A 15,239-nucleotide genomic window follows, 5' to 3' on the forward strand; every position below is an offset into this window, starting at 1 on the left:
GGTGGCTTGTATGAAAACATATCATATTGCAGCAGAAGGGCACGAGGTTGGAACATTCCAGGAATCAGGGATGCTAGAACCACCTACTCTAAAAGGCACATAATCCACCTATGCAATAGCTTGGTCATTTTCAGGATGTAATCAAGTGTCTGCATAACATAAAATCTTACTTCCTTAATCAATTAGAGCAAACTGTGTTAAAAAAAAGCCCAAAACGTCACATTTTACAGCCTCATGTCCCATTTAATCCACTCTGAAAACAGAATACTGCTCTCAGGTCTTGAATTCTACATTGAAAAATTTTAAAGCCACTTCTATTTTTAAGAATGCAATACATTTAAATAGAATGAGAAATCATTATCAGAAACATAATCAAATGTAAGGAATCAGGGCCACAACACACAATTACTGCATCAGAACGTTTCTCAGGTTCCCTCGGTTACAGCTGTTTGGATACAGCAGCTGGGTGGGCAGTTTAAAGAGGACAACAGAAATCATCAGAGTTAGAGTAAGCAGACCCAGGCAGTACTGGGGAAAACAAAATATACAATAGCTAAAACCAAGGCATGGTCAGAGTGGACTGTCTGGCTTTAAGAATGTGGAAGGATTTATTTTCACAGTAGGCTGTGGGCAGACTGGTTCGGGAATATTTTTTGTTCAAAGCTCATACTGAGGTTTTAAGTTTCAAAAAGAAACTTTTTTGAACAATTCCATTTAGCACTAACCCCATCTGCTTTGATCTGCATATCATCATACTGTGAAGGAGCTAAAACATGCTGAAGACACCCAGAAAATACTGTCTGGTTTTGCTAGAAATTGTATTATTCACACAGAAGTTATTCTCAGGAAACATATGATTTTGGGGTTTAGGATTTCTTCCCTCATACTCATGAGTAGATGCTAAAATTGAGAACCTCTGTAAATCTGCAAAATAACGAAGGACATTTATTACTAACTCCTCATAGCTACCCTGATACCACAACCTACAAACCTGAAGTGAATTCACTATACTTTTAAGGCTTGTGACTAATTTAGAAGAAACTTGACTCATTCTCTTCTTAGAAAGTCATATGAATAGCTAAAATGGGGTGGGGGTGGGGTGTAAAAGAAATTAACCAATCATTGGTTTATTGATTTTAAAACCCTGGTTCTCCAACTGATTCCCCAAATCACTGTATACATAATAGAAATACATGCAGGGAAAAAAAAAAAACAACACACCAGCAGGATTTCTGAATTGAGCTCACTGAGACTGAACTTAAAAGGTGTTTCTATGAAATAAAGACCAAATCAACAGGCACTTTGCATTGCCTTTGCAGTAAAATTATGTGACTGTTTTAAGTTTGCTTATTTTACATTGTCATAACATCCAGTGTAATAAAGACTAAAATCTCAAAGTTATTTCTTTTTAGTTAAGCATTACAACTATTTTATGCTAGAACGTGCTGCCTGTCTAACTTCCATTCCAGACAAATTAATTTAACTTCCTATTCTTTTCTATTCCTTTATTAAGTAGGTATAAATCTCAGGCAGCTCCCTTATGCAAAAGTCTGGATTTATGAATCTGGAAAAAAAACACCCAAACAAAAAAAACCCAACCTCAACAAATAAAACCAGAATAGCCTGTATTCCAACTACAGTTGTACATTTATTTCATTGTCTGAAAGGATGCACAAGAAACCAAGCTACTTCTACAAAGCAGGAAAAATTTATAAAGTAGTATTACAGAAAAAACCCCACCAACATTATTTAAAAATACCAAACTCTGGAAAAAAGATACCTTGTTCAGGATTAGTTTATTTCATTACAGACACATGATAATTCAAAGCACTAAACTAATCACTTCAAATCTTTGACTATATAGAAATCAGGTTAAAAAACAAGGTTTGAGCCATATAGTAGAATTTACAGGAGATTCTCTTTTATGAAGCTCCATTCTGGGCCATGGGCTTCAGCTGAGCCAGAACCAGCTGTATGCAGAGGAGGGATAAAATGGTTGTGCAGCTACATCATCTGATATGGAGCAAGTACACACTTACATTGGAAGGAACCTCTGGAGGTCAACTGCTTCAATCTCCTACCCAGGGCAATCTTCAAAGCTTCAAAGGCTGCTCAAGGCCATTCTCAATTAAGTTGAGTATCTCCGAGGATGGAGATCCCACAGCCTCTCTGGGCAACCTGTACCAGCATTTGACCAACCTCATTGTGTAAACCTTTCCCTAATGTTTAACTGAAACATTCCTTGCTAGAATCTTTTCCGTTGCCTCTAGCCCTATCACCCAGCTCCTCTAAGAGAAGACAGAAGTAGACTCTGTACCCTTCCACTAATTGAAAATAAGATCCTCCCCACCTAGTGTTCTCTCAAACCAAGGACACCCAGCTCTTCCAGCTTCTCTTTTTACATTATGTGCTCCTGCCCCCTAATTATCCTGGCAGTCATCTTCTAGACCTGCTCCAGTGTGTTAGCTTCTCTCCTATAGTGGGGAGTGTAAAACTAGAAGTTTCAGACGCAGTCACAGAAATTGCCAAGCTGACAGAAATGCTTGCTTCTCTCAGCTACTGGCTTCATTCTTGCTAAGTAAAGGCACATGGTTGACTCACACTGGGTGTCCACCAGGAAAGTGACATCATTTGCTTCAATGTTGCTTTCTAGTCATTGGTTCCCAGGCTGTACTACTGTGTAGGGTTATTGTTTCAATTTTCAGATGCTGTTGAACACCATGAGGTTCTTGTCAGCCCATTTCTCCAGCCTGCTGAAGTCCTTCAGAAAAGCAGCCCTGCCCTCCAGCACACAACCTGGTGTCACCAACAAGCTTGCTGATTCCATCGCCTCATGCAGATAGCTAATGAAGGTTATAAATGGAAAACTGCACTATTTAATTTTACTGAGTATTAATTACCATGTCCTGAAAAGGATAAAGGAATTCCATGTTGTTTAACGTTAACTAATTAACAGGTTGGTAAATGGGACGTTACAAAGAACTTGCATTTCAGTACACAAGCCACCAAATAAAGCCTCTTCAGTCTTTTTTTTAATGGCCAGTTTGCACTTGGTGACTCATTGAAAAAGCTCCAATGAAAGATTTCTCTCCAAAACATCCTTCTAAATATGGAGAACTAAATACATGAAGTATCTGTGTCAGTGACTCAAGAAGTCAGGGAAGAGGGCCTAAATTAAGAGCCGTTGTATCTTTGTACTGCAATAAGCCACAGAGCTGTTAGTAATGTCTCAGTACCGCAGGTTGTGCGCCTTCATACACAAGCTTTCAGAAAATGCAGCTGGAGTTCTTCCATTAAGAACAATTCCTTTCTCTTAGAACTGTATATAACTCACAATGCTGCATAGCCCTAGATTATTTGGTATTACAACTTTGTAGTAGAACTATTTCTACAGAAGAAATGTGTCAAATCATTGCCTAAGAACCACATGTTCTGCTATTGTGAAGTCTGCTATACAGCTGTGTCTCAAGATCTGAGCTTTAAAATACCAAGATCCTCACCTTGTGGGTACAGAGGTAACTTCAATATTTAGTAAACATGAATGAAACCGCATCAGTCAGTAAGTTCTTAAAAACATTAAAACATTTAACCTGCATTATTAGCACAGCTGGAACTCTGGTTTGTAGTAGCTACACGCTTTTTTGGTTTTTTCAAAACATCAGTGAAATTCACCATTTTGACAAACTAACAATATATTTTCTGGGCTCTACTCTGCCAGGACGTTTCTACACATAGTCTTTCAACATAATAAGAGAGTTAACTGGAGATTAATACATTTGCTTGTTCCCCAGCTGCTTAGAGATCTAGGACACAGCAGAGCCACCTGGATTTTAAAAAATCCTCAAAAAATAACAATTCTGCAAGTAATGTACAGGCAAGGTAATAAGAAAAAGGACATTTCAGAGGAAAAGTCCATTGCAACAGCATTTACAGGTTGCTACTGCCGAAAATCAGTACTGATGTGCATCTAGCCTTGCATATATTATTCTTATATCTTACACACATAGTAGCTAATAATAATAAAAACACACAACTGCATACCACAGCAGTACTGTAACAACCAAACCTTCAGTACAGAGAACAGTTCATTAGTAAAATTACAACAGCCCTAAAATTCCTGTTCTTAAGTCCATGATAAATTATAACAGGACCAGTATTTAATGTAATGGCAGTGGAAAACCAAAGATAAATACATATCATGATCTTTTCTCATAATTTTTAACTTTGCCTTCAAAATTCCAATTAGAAATCCACTTGAAATAAAGGGGGTGGGGTGGGGTGTAGAGTTGCTACCCCAATTAATATCTGTGAAAGCTCCTTGCAAAGGAGATCTTAAGTGGACTGTAAACACATCTCAAACTAATAAATATAACAAAAACAATTTTATCCACTAAGTTATTTGTAGTAATTTACCATCATCAGCACCGAAACCGGCTAAACACAAACAAAAATGTTCCTAAAATTACTTAAAGTACCTGCTATAAGAATAAGCAGGGCCTGTTTTTAAAGTGGAATTATATTTATAAACTAGAAAAAACTTGTTCTTTTCTATGCTAAATTCCAAGAAGACTGATTAGAAGTGAAGGACTTGGGGCAGATCAGAGAATCAGTTTCCTACTTATGTTTACATTTAAATGCAGTTGAATACAGAGTATATAAAACAGTCAAGAAACTTGCCATTAGTATATACATAAACAGCATTATATATGTTACCTTTAAGTGTATTTTCCCAGAAACAGCTTTGAAACCCCCAAACCTGTATCCTTCCTCAAGTCATCTTTCATTTACAAACAAACAAACAAAAAAAAAAGGTGGGGGGGTATCGCCAATACTCCTGTAACACATTTTTCAAAAGTCAGTATTCTAACTTTTAAAGACAATAACGACAGAATTAAACTGGGTAAGAACTTTCACAATTAGCCACAATCATCCTTTTAACACTCTTCAAGTAAGTTATCTCAGTGGTTACCCCTGGCTGACATCATCTATTGGAGTCTAAGTCAATACAAAATTATGTTTTCCTCTTTATAAACTTTAATTCTATGTGAATTACAGTTATATATTCATTCAGGTTGGTATTCACATAAAAACTTGCCCATTTGACTTAATTTCCCCTTAGTTTATCTCACTTCTTGATAGTGCTTTGCTTCACAGTGTCCACAAGACTGTGTCTCTATTTTTTAAACTGCTAAGAACTGTTTAGAATTTCTACTTGTATAGAATTGCCAAATCATTGATGGTGGTTAAAAAAAGCCCAAACAAACAGAAAAAAACCAAACCCTCAACACCATAGTGTCTCTAAAAGGTGTCACCCATTCAATTAACTTCACAAGACAGAGGCAACAGCTAAGTATAAAACAGCATATGAGACATTATCACAGCAGATAATGCTGAAGACAGTCCTGACTCTACAAAAATGTTTTACAAGAGCAGATCAAAGCTACAAGGCATTCATGCTGTCAACAGAAGAAAAAAAACCTTTGCTTCATGAGGTATAAAACAAAAATGAAACACAAAATAATTGAAAAAATAAGGGGGAAAGGATAGAAAGAAGAAAAGCAAGAAAAATAGGAATAAATATTCAGAAGCTAGAACACTATATAAATAAATACAGAGGAAACACCAACACAACACCAAGGTAAAGCAGCTACTACAAGATATGGGAGAGACACTGTACAGAAGAGAAATGACACAAACCTCAACAGTAGTAGCAATCATGGTCCAAGGAAAAAACCAAAACTCTTACAAGTTACACTTTTCTTAACTTGCATAAATGGAAAAGGATTTAAATGCATCAGATTTAAATACACTACATGAAGGAAAAAAGTCTGCCTCCATGAAACATATTTTAGTATCTGAAGTTAATCCAGAATTTGAAAATAAGCAATGGACCTTTTCTTTAATAAGTGTTTATTATCTCCCTACCTCTGATAATGACTCTTGAAAAAAAATGCCACACGTATTTAAGAACTTACTCCACGTTACTGAAAAATGGCCCAAATTTACAGTAATTTCTTAAAGCTATATTTAGGAGGTATACAAGTGATTTACTTTCCTGCTTAATACAGAGAATAACCTACAACCAATCGATCTCTTCCATAGCAAAACAACTCTCTCTAGATTCTTTTGGGTTTCAAAGCTTATTGTCCTATTTCTACAAGTCAAGATTCTTAAACTGACTTGCATTGTATACAGTCTGGCAGATGATCCAGAAATCGATCACTCTTTATTTTTTCCTCTAAATCATGCTTTGTTTCAGAATGCTGTAAGCGAGAGAGGGTTATGCATATGCCTTACAGACTATCAACTGTAAATATAGGAGAATTTCAGATCATTCTAGCAAATACCACAGTAACCTGGAAATGCCTAAATTGTATTTTTGACCACGGTCTTTATTATAAATCAAGGACTAAATGGTTCAAAGCAGTTTAAAAATACTCCTTTGAAATTAACATACACCATTTGGCTACCACATAACAGTCCTTATTCCATGGAACTTGGTGACTGCAGTATTTCCAAAAGTCTCCTTGGGTTTATTTACTTGTATGCTTCTGGGGTGCCATTTTCACAATAAAAGTATATGTAAAAACAGCACAACTACATTTGTTGTTGTTATTTCTGTTGGGGAGAAAAGGAAAACTTAAGTGCAGCAAAGAGATATAGAGAAGTAGCAACCAATAACCAAGTTTCTACTTTCCAGAATGCTATGGGGGCAGACGACACCATGGAAGTTAAAATCATAGAATCCTTTAGGTTGGAAAAGACCTTTAAGATTATTGAGTCCAACTGTTAACCCAGCACTGCCAAGTCCACCACTAAATCATGTCCCTAAATGCCACATCTACATGTCCTTTAAACATCTCCATGGATGGTAACCCAAGTATGTCCCTGGGCAGCCTGTTCCAATGCTTGACCACCCTTCCAGTGAAGAAATTTTTCATACTATCCAATCTAAACCTTCCTTGGTGCAACTCGAGGCCACTTCCTCTTGTCCTGTTGCTTGTTACATAGGAGAAGAGATTGACGCCTTGCTACAAACTCCTTTCAGGTAGTTGTAGAGAACAATAAGGTACCCTGCTGAGCTTCCTTTTCTCCAGGCTAAGTAACCCCAGTTCCCTCATAAGCCTTGTGCTCCAGACCCTTCACCAGCTTTGTTGTCGTTCTCCGGACACGCTCCAGCACCTCAACGTCCCCCTTGGTGTGAGGGGCCCAAAGCTGAACACAGTGTTCGAGGTGCGGCCTCACCAGTGCCCAGTACAGGGGGACAGTCACTTCCCCAGCCCTGCTGGCCACACTGTTTCTGACACCAGCCAGGATGCTGCTGGCCCCCTTGGCCCCCTGGGCACACTGCTGGCCCGTGTGCAGCCGGCCGTCACCCAGCACCCCCAGGTCCTTTCCCACCAGGCACTTCCCAGCCATTTTCCCCAGCCTGTAGCGCTGCGTGGGGTTGTTGTGCCCCCAGTGCAGGACCCGGCACTGAGCCTTGTTGAACCTCATACAACTGGCCTTGGCCCATTGGCCCGGCCTGCCCAGACCCCCCTGCAGAGCCTCCTGCCCTCCAGCAGATAAGCACTGCCCCCCAGCTTGATGTCCTCTGCAGACTTACTGAGGGTGCACTTGATGCCCTCATCCAGATAGTCAATAAAGATACTAAAAAGAAATGGCCCCAATACTGAGCCCTGGGGGACACCACTTGTGACCAGACACCAACTGGATGTAACTCCATCCACCACCACTCCTTGGGCTCAGCCATCCAGACAGCTTTTTACCCAGCATGAAGTATGCCCGTCCAAGCCATGAGCAGCCAGTTTCTCCAGCAGAATGCTGTGGGAAACGGTGTCAAAGGCTTTACTAAAGTCTAGGTAGACAACATCCACAGCCTTCCCCTCATCCACTGGGGAGGTCACCTTGTCACAGAAGGAGATCAGGTTCATCAAGCAGGACCTGCCTTTCATAAACCCAGGCTGCCTGGACCTGATCACCTGGTTGTCCTGTACATGACGGCACTCAGGATCATCTGCTCCATAACCTTCTCTGGCACAAAGGTCAGGCTGACAGGCCTGTAGTTCCCAGATTCTCCTTCCAGCCCTTCTTGTAAGTGGGAGTCACATTTGCTGACTTCCAGCCAACTGGGACCTCCCCAGTTAGCCAGAACTGCAGACAGATGATTGAACATGGCTTGGTGAACACTTCTGCCAGCTCCCTCGGTACCCTTGGTAGGATCCCATTTGGCCCCATAGACCTGCGCGTGCCTGTGTGGTGTGGCAGGTTGCTGACCATTCCCCCTTGGATTATGGGGGCTTCATTCTGCTCCCCATCCCCGTCTTCCAGCTCAAGGGGCTGGGTACCCCAAGAATAACTGGTCTTACTATTAAAGACTGAGGGAAAGAAGGTATTAAGTACCTCAGCATTTTGAGGAAAAAGGTCCTTTGTCACTAAGTTTCCTCCCACATCCAATAAAGGATGGAGATGCTCCTTGGCCCTCCTTTTATTGCTAGTTATATTTATAGATTATTCATAAATTATTTTAATTGTCTTTTACAGCAGTAACCAGATTAAGTTCTAGTTGGGTTTTGGCCATTTAATTTTCTCCCCATAACCTCATGACATCCTTATAATCCTCCAGAGTTGTTGCCTGCCCCTTCTTCCATAGGTCACCAACTCTCTTCCGCCCCCCCCCCCCCCCCCCCCATTCCAGCCAAAGCTCTCTGTTTACCCAGGCCAGTCTTCTTTCCTTCCAACTCATCTTTCGGCACATGGGGACAGCCTGCTCCTGCACCTTTAAGATTTCCTTCTCGAGTAATGTCCAGCCATCCTGGACCCCTTGCCCTTCAGGAATGCCTCCCAAGGGACTCTGTCAACCAGGCCCCTAAACCTGCCCTCTGGAAGTCCAAAGTAGTAGTTCTGCTGACTCCCCTCCTTACTTCTCCAGGAACTGAAAGCTCTATCATTTCACTATGGCTGTGCCCAAGACAGCCTCCAACCATCACATCACCCACAAGTCGTGCTCTGCTCGTGAACCACAGGTCCAATGGGGTGCCCTCCCTAGTTGGCTCCTCACCAGCTGTATCAGGCAGGTATCTTCCACACACTTCAGGAACCTCCTAGACCGTTTCCTCTCTACTGCATTGCATTTTCAGCAGACATCTGGTAAACTAAGTCCCCCACAAGAACAAGGGCTAGCAATTGTGAGACTTCCCCTAGCTCCTTGAAAAATTATTTCATCTGCCTCTTCATCCTGGTTCAGTGGTCTATAACAGACTCCCACCATGATATCTGTCTCGTTGGCCTTCCCCAGTTAATACCCATAAACGCTCAACCCCATCATCACCATAGTCAAGCTCTAGACAATCAAAACATGAGGGGCTACCCACTGTCTCTCTCTCTTTGCCGATCCCTTCTAGATTTAGAGCCATCCATTCCAGCACTCCGGTTATGTGAGTCATCCCACCATTCTTCCATGATGGCAACTATATCCTAGTTTTCCTGCTGCACAATGGCTTCCAACTCCTCCTATTTATTGCCCATATGCATGCATTGGTGTAGATGCACTTCAGTTGGGCTATTGATCCTGCCATCTTTTTGAGCAGATAAGCCCTAATTCTAACTTCATCCCTGCCTTCCTGAAAAATCAATAATGGATAATAATCTGAGGGCTGTACCAGGGTAGGAGGCTTTCTCTTCATATCTTTAACACTGGCCCCAGGGAGGCAGCAGACTTCCCTAAGAAGTGGGGTCCAGTCTGGACACTGGGCCTTCTGTTCCTTTCAAAAGGGAGTCTCCTACAACAATGATCTGTCTTTTTTTCTTTATGGGAGCAGTTTTGCTGCAGGGTATAGGCAGACTTAACCCTGGTGACACCTCCAAGCTAGATACACCATCATCCTCATTACTGTTCAGTTCCACTTGCAGAGCCTCACACATATTGCACACAGGCACCTGGGAAGGTGGGGTAGTCACACAGGAGATGTGCTTGCTGCTGTGCCAGGCAGAAACTTGTTGCCATTGCCCCTATTCCTTAAGTCACTGTGTTCAGCTGGGCAGGGAGAGGTTAGGGAATCCTCCGTATCATGTGCCCTTTAAGTTTTTCAGGTATGTCAGAACAGTAAGCACAAACCACTGGGAAACTCCCTTAAGTAGGAAGAATCCCCAAGTAATTTAATAAAGTTTTCTCCAACATAGAAGCCTGCACATAAGAACCATTTTATATGTAATTAATGATACACTGCCTTAGTTCTCATGATGTAATATTTAAACTACACTAACTTATTGTCAAAGAATAACATTACCATGCTGCAAGCTGTGTGCAAACATTCGTTCCTAGGTGCAAGTTTATACACCAACATAAAATTTACTTTTAGAGAATTCATTTTGGCCCTTCCTCTTCCTTATCAGAACAGAACTGAACAAGAAAGGTTCCAAGAGGAACTATACAGATAACACTGTCACGCAGCTGCTCCATAAAGCCATCTGAGCCAGGAAGGATCCCAGGCATTCAGCAGAGAAGCCCTTCCAGTTCCCTGCAGTAATCCATTTACAACCCGTTACTGTATTTTTACTGCAATTATCCTTCAACAGTCAGAGTTCAGAATTTATGTGCTTTAAAACATAAATCAAAGCAAAACCACTACATGAAAATATCTCTTAAGCAACTCCAACAAAAACCCTTAAAGAAAATTCAAGGATACTAGCAGTACAACAAATTAGCTCTAGGTCAAAAGATGTGTTTGCCTTACCTAAAAGCACGGCAATTCTTTTGTTTGGAAAACAGGAGACTTAAGGATACACATAAATGTGAACTTGAAATATTAACCTACATAATATATGAGATGATTGCACTTCTGAAAATTACTTTTTATTACTAAAAACAAGAATACAGAAAGAGGATCGGAGAACTAACAAGGACTCCTTCAGACCACCTCGACACATCAGTAGAAGAAAAAACCCTGGCTGATTTTACACAAAGACTTATTTAATTTCTTTGTATTTTCATAGTATAATTTAAGGTAATGTCAGACTAAAAAAAAAAAGAAGCAGAAAGTAAGGACTATACTGTTAAAGCATGGAGGGTAAAGGAAATTCAGAAAACAGTTAAAAAACCACAAAGCAACTAACTAGGATCTATCTTTCGCCAAGTGATTTTTGGACTAATAAACTGAAGATATCCTGCTGTTGCTACATTTACTTGTACAGCACGCCGAGCATTTTTTGAGATGAGGAGATAAATGAATGCACATATACATAAAAAACCATAAATTAAGAGTTTCTGCAATGCAAAACATACTATTTCACTGACACTAGAGAAGACAATCTATTATTCCTTAGGGCAAAATCACAGAATGGCTTGGGTTGGAAGGGACCTTTAAAGATCATCATGTCCAACCCTCCTTCCACAGACAAAGACATCTTTCAGTACATCAGGTTCCTCAAAGCCCTCTCCAGCCTCACCTTGAACACTTCTAATCATGGGGCACCTAAAACTTCTCTGGGCAACCTGTTCCAGTGTCTCACTGCCCTCATCATAAAAAAGGTCTTCCTTATGTCCAATCCAAATCCACCCTCTTGCAGTTTAAAACCATTGCCCCTTGCCCTGTCACTACAGGCCTCGGTAAAAACTCTCTCTCCGTCCTTCTCATAAAGCCCCTGTTAAATACCGAAAGGCTGCTGCAACAAGGTCTCCCTGGAGCCTTTTCTGCTCCAGGCTGAGCCACCCCAACTCTCTCAGCCTTTCTCCAACAGGTCCACATCTTTCTTACGTTTGGGGCTCCAGAGCTGGACACAGAGCAGAGGCGAGAACTGTCCCCCTTGACAAGCTGGCCATTCTTCTTTCTACATAGCCCAGGATATGGTTGGCTTTCTGAGCTGCAAGAGCACGTTACCCACTCATGTCCAATTTTTCATCCACCAGTATCCTCAAATCCTTCTCCGCAAGGCTGTTCTCAATCCATTCATCTCCCAGTCTGTATTGACACTAGGATTGCCTCAGCCCAGGTGGAGGACCTCATGCTTAGCTTTGCAAAATGGCAAGTGAAAACTATTTTTACTAGTTCCACTTTAAATCTGGAAGACATTTAGTGGTTCTGAAGAAAACTAGCAGGTTTTAAACGTCACAGACTTCTCTGGCTGGAATTTTTAATGTAATGTAATCTTGCATGAAATATCCTTTACCCCTAAAATTTATACATGTGTGATTTCAATAACACTCCACAGAAAAGCATGCGGCCTTGGGAGGAGAGAGGGAAAACAGTAAGTTTCTTGTCTGATGATGATGGTGTTGAAAACACAACTGCCTCTGTCTTTTTGAACATTTCACAATTTCCACAGGGTTGCTCTTCAAGCAAAACAGATCTCTCTTTGCTATGTATCATTACCAACTATGGAACTACAGTAATGTGATTGGAAACATAAACTGGTTCAGCACATGTATTTGTAACCTCCAGCTTCACTATTTTCTTACTGGCATGAGTAACCTTAGCAAAGGCTACAAAACTTCAACAGTGATAACTGCAGAGAACAACTTTAAGTTTTCAGATTCCAAGGTGAAGTTAATTAACTAGTCAGGTAACAGTAACTACATGACATCTAAACAGCAAAGCTAAAACCAAAAAAACCCCAACCAAACAAAAGAATCAACCCAAAATCACAAATAAAAAACCAAAACAAGAACTAAAAAAACACAAACAAGCTAAAAAAAACCCACCCCACTAAAAAAAAAAAATCACCACAAACCCTGCTAGACAAACTAGTTAATAATTAATAAACAAAGCTCTATTACTGAAATAAAAAGCAATGTAGTGGTAATCAATTACAGCAGAGGTGTCACAGACCAGTGGGTGAGAAACTGCTGAGGACAGATTAAATCAGCTGTTGGGTTAACAAGGTCTTACATAGTTTTCTAAAACCATTTCTTTATAGTTGTTCCATTAAACAAAAGCTGACAGCTGGAGAAGACACTCCCTTTTAAATGTATGTGTTTAGTTTCCTTTAATTTCCTGGAGCGTATATGCCTGATATAACAAGCAGGTATATGTAAACTTACATACAATATAAAACTAAGTCTAGGAAACTCAGTATTTCTTTCAAAGAGGCCTAATCATGTACATATATGTACATACCCAGTGCAACCTAGATGTGTATGGCACAAGTTAAAATTAAAGGGAATGCATAAAACTTACTTGTTTAATTTTTCTATTTTGATTACTGATGCTATTATTGTAACAGTGCCGCTGTTGTTCTTTTGGTTGTTGTTTTTTTTTTAATTTTCATTCACAATATTCTCGGGATGCATATATATAAATATATATATGTATATAAATACGTTGGCACCACCAACATAATTTAGGTTTTTTAGTAGATTTCTAGGAATATTTTTATTCAGGAACAATATATTGCACTGTTAAAGTATTTTATTCTTCTGTTTAAGGACAAAATTTGTTAGAGAAGGAATTTGCTTGAATACAGGACCACAGAAAGTCTTGGAATTAAAGTTTCCAGAAGCCTCTTCTGTAAATTGGTCTCTTATTTGTAAGGACTGTCATTTTACCTTTTACACGTCCCGGGGTGGGGGGGTGGGGGAAGTTGCTATAAATTCTACTACTTCACTTCTGTGTCGGCACCTCAAATAAATAAGCCACATGTTCTCAGAAGTTGAAAAATGCTGTTGTGTCCCATCTAACTAAAGCCTTCCCCCCCCCCCCCCCCCCCCCAAGGAAGAAGAGTATTTTTTCCTGTACTCAAGATAGATTTAAGAGAAATTAATCCACCAAGCTTCATAGTGAAAATCAAAGAGATGAAAGTAAGAATAAAACATGTAAGGAAGACACAATCTCTTTCCTTGCTAACCTCCACAGCTAATAATTCTCTCAAAAGCAGTCTCTTTAGGGAACACGCTTAAATTACAGCACACCTACTGATGTTACATCTACAACTAAACCTCTTTTTCTGAAACTTGTAAGCACAGAAATGCACTCAAAGAAGAAAGCACAATCAACAATGGTTAGTAATGGGGTGGGGGGGAGACAATTTAAGCTGTGGTATTAGTGCCTTACTCTGCAGAGCCTGTTTTTGTGACTCCACGTTTCGTCTGCATACCGTCTGAACTGTAAATAAAAGGCAGACTGAGCAATCCTGAATTGTCAAGGTTCTTAATGTTCAAAAGTAGCCGAAAACGCCAGTACGTGTTTAGACATGCCTGGAGAGTGACGCTGCTACTTAAATAAAAGTGTTACAGTATCAAGACTCAAATTTTACTCTGAGAAAATCAAAATGAAAATTAGGATACGAGCTCGCGAGCATCCGGTTTCTCTCAGGACAGACGGCTCCGGACGGCGTCACCCAGCCCTGGAGCCAGGCTCCGTCGCCACGGCCCCCCAGCAGCAGCAGCACATGCTCCCGTTCCGGCCGCTCGCACTTTTTCCCTTCTGCCTTCAAGGCAGCATTTCCAGGCTACCGACACGGCGGGCAGGAGCTCAACAGCGGGAGCTGGCTGAAGCCACGACATCGGGCAGCTCCAAACTTTCCACCGCCGCCGGCCGAGGGAGCCCCGCCGCCCCGGGGCTGCCGCTGCCGAGCGCCCCGCACCCGGCCGGCTTGCGGGCGAGACACCGGGACGGCGGCGGCCTCTCCCCCCCGTAAACAACCCAGACCGGCGGCCGCCGCCTCCCACCATTACGCTTCCCCACAGCCCGCCGCCCACCGGGGCCCGCGCTGCCGAGGGCCGGCCCGACACAGGCAGCCAGCCTCGATAACCTGCTGCGTGTTTACCTCCGCTCGCCGGCGCTAACGCTGCTCTCGCCTCCCCTGCTCCGCTCCGCTCCCCCAGCCTGGCGACGGCGCCGAGGAGCTCTCGGAGCCGCCTCCCGGCCCGCCCCACCCGCGATGCGAGCGGCTGCCGACGCCCAGATGTGCAAAGCCCCCCGGCTGCGCCCGCGGCCCGATTCCTCCGGCCTCGCCCCTCGCAGCCCCGCGGACCCCGCCCGAGCCTCCGCGGGCGGCGCCGGGATCGCTGCCAGCGCTGCGGGGTACTCACCGGCTCCTCACAGGGGCTCTCCTCGGCCCTTCCCGGCGCCTCCGCGCCCGCCACCCAGCGCCTCCATTTGCTCAGCGGCTGCTCCCCTCCGCTTCTCCCGCGCCTCGCTCCTGATACGGCGCCCTCTGGAGTGCCCGCTCCGCCGGGGCTCCGGCCGCGGGCAGCCGGGGCCGTCACTCAGCGGCTGAAGCGGTGGAGAGTGCCCGCCCGG

General features: G+C 42.3%; 1 protein-coding gene across 4 annotated transcripts in view; it reads right to left on the bottom strand.

The window, feature by feature from the left end:
* Nucleotides 1–15,127, bottom strand: part of ANKIB1 (ankyrin repeat and IBR domain containing 1) — a 91,741-nt gene extending 76,614 nt beyond the window's left edge. For 3 of the 4 annotated variants that reach the window (XM_040589094.1, XM_040589095.1, XM_040589092.1), the window contains exon 1: nt 15,029–15,127. The gene's annotated coding sequence lies outside the window, so the exon portion shown is untranslated. Of the gene's footprint in view, nt 1–14,763; nt 14,860–15,028 lie in introns of those variants that run through there. The other variant, XM_040589093.1, reaches the window with a different exon arrangement.
* Nucleotides 15,128–15,239: the final 112 nt, after the last annotated feature.

This window comes from Falco naumanni, chromosome 4 (assembly GCF_017639655.2).
Source record: "Falco naumanni isolate bFalNau1 chromosome 4, bFalNau1.pat, whole genome shotgun sequence".
Taxonomy (NCBI): Eukaryota; Metazoa; Chordata; class Aves; order Falconiformes; family Falconidae; genus Falco; species Falco naumanni.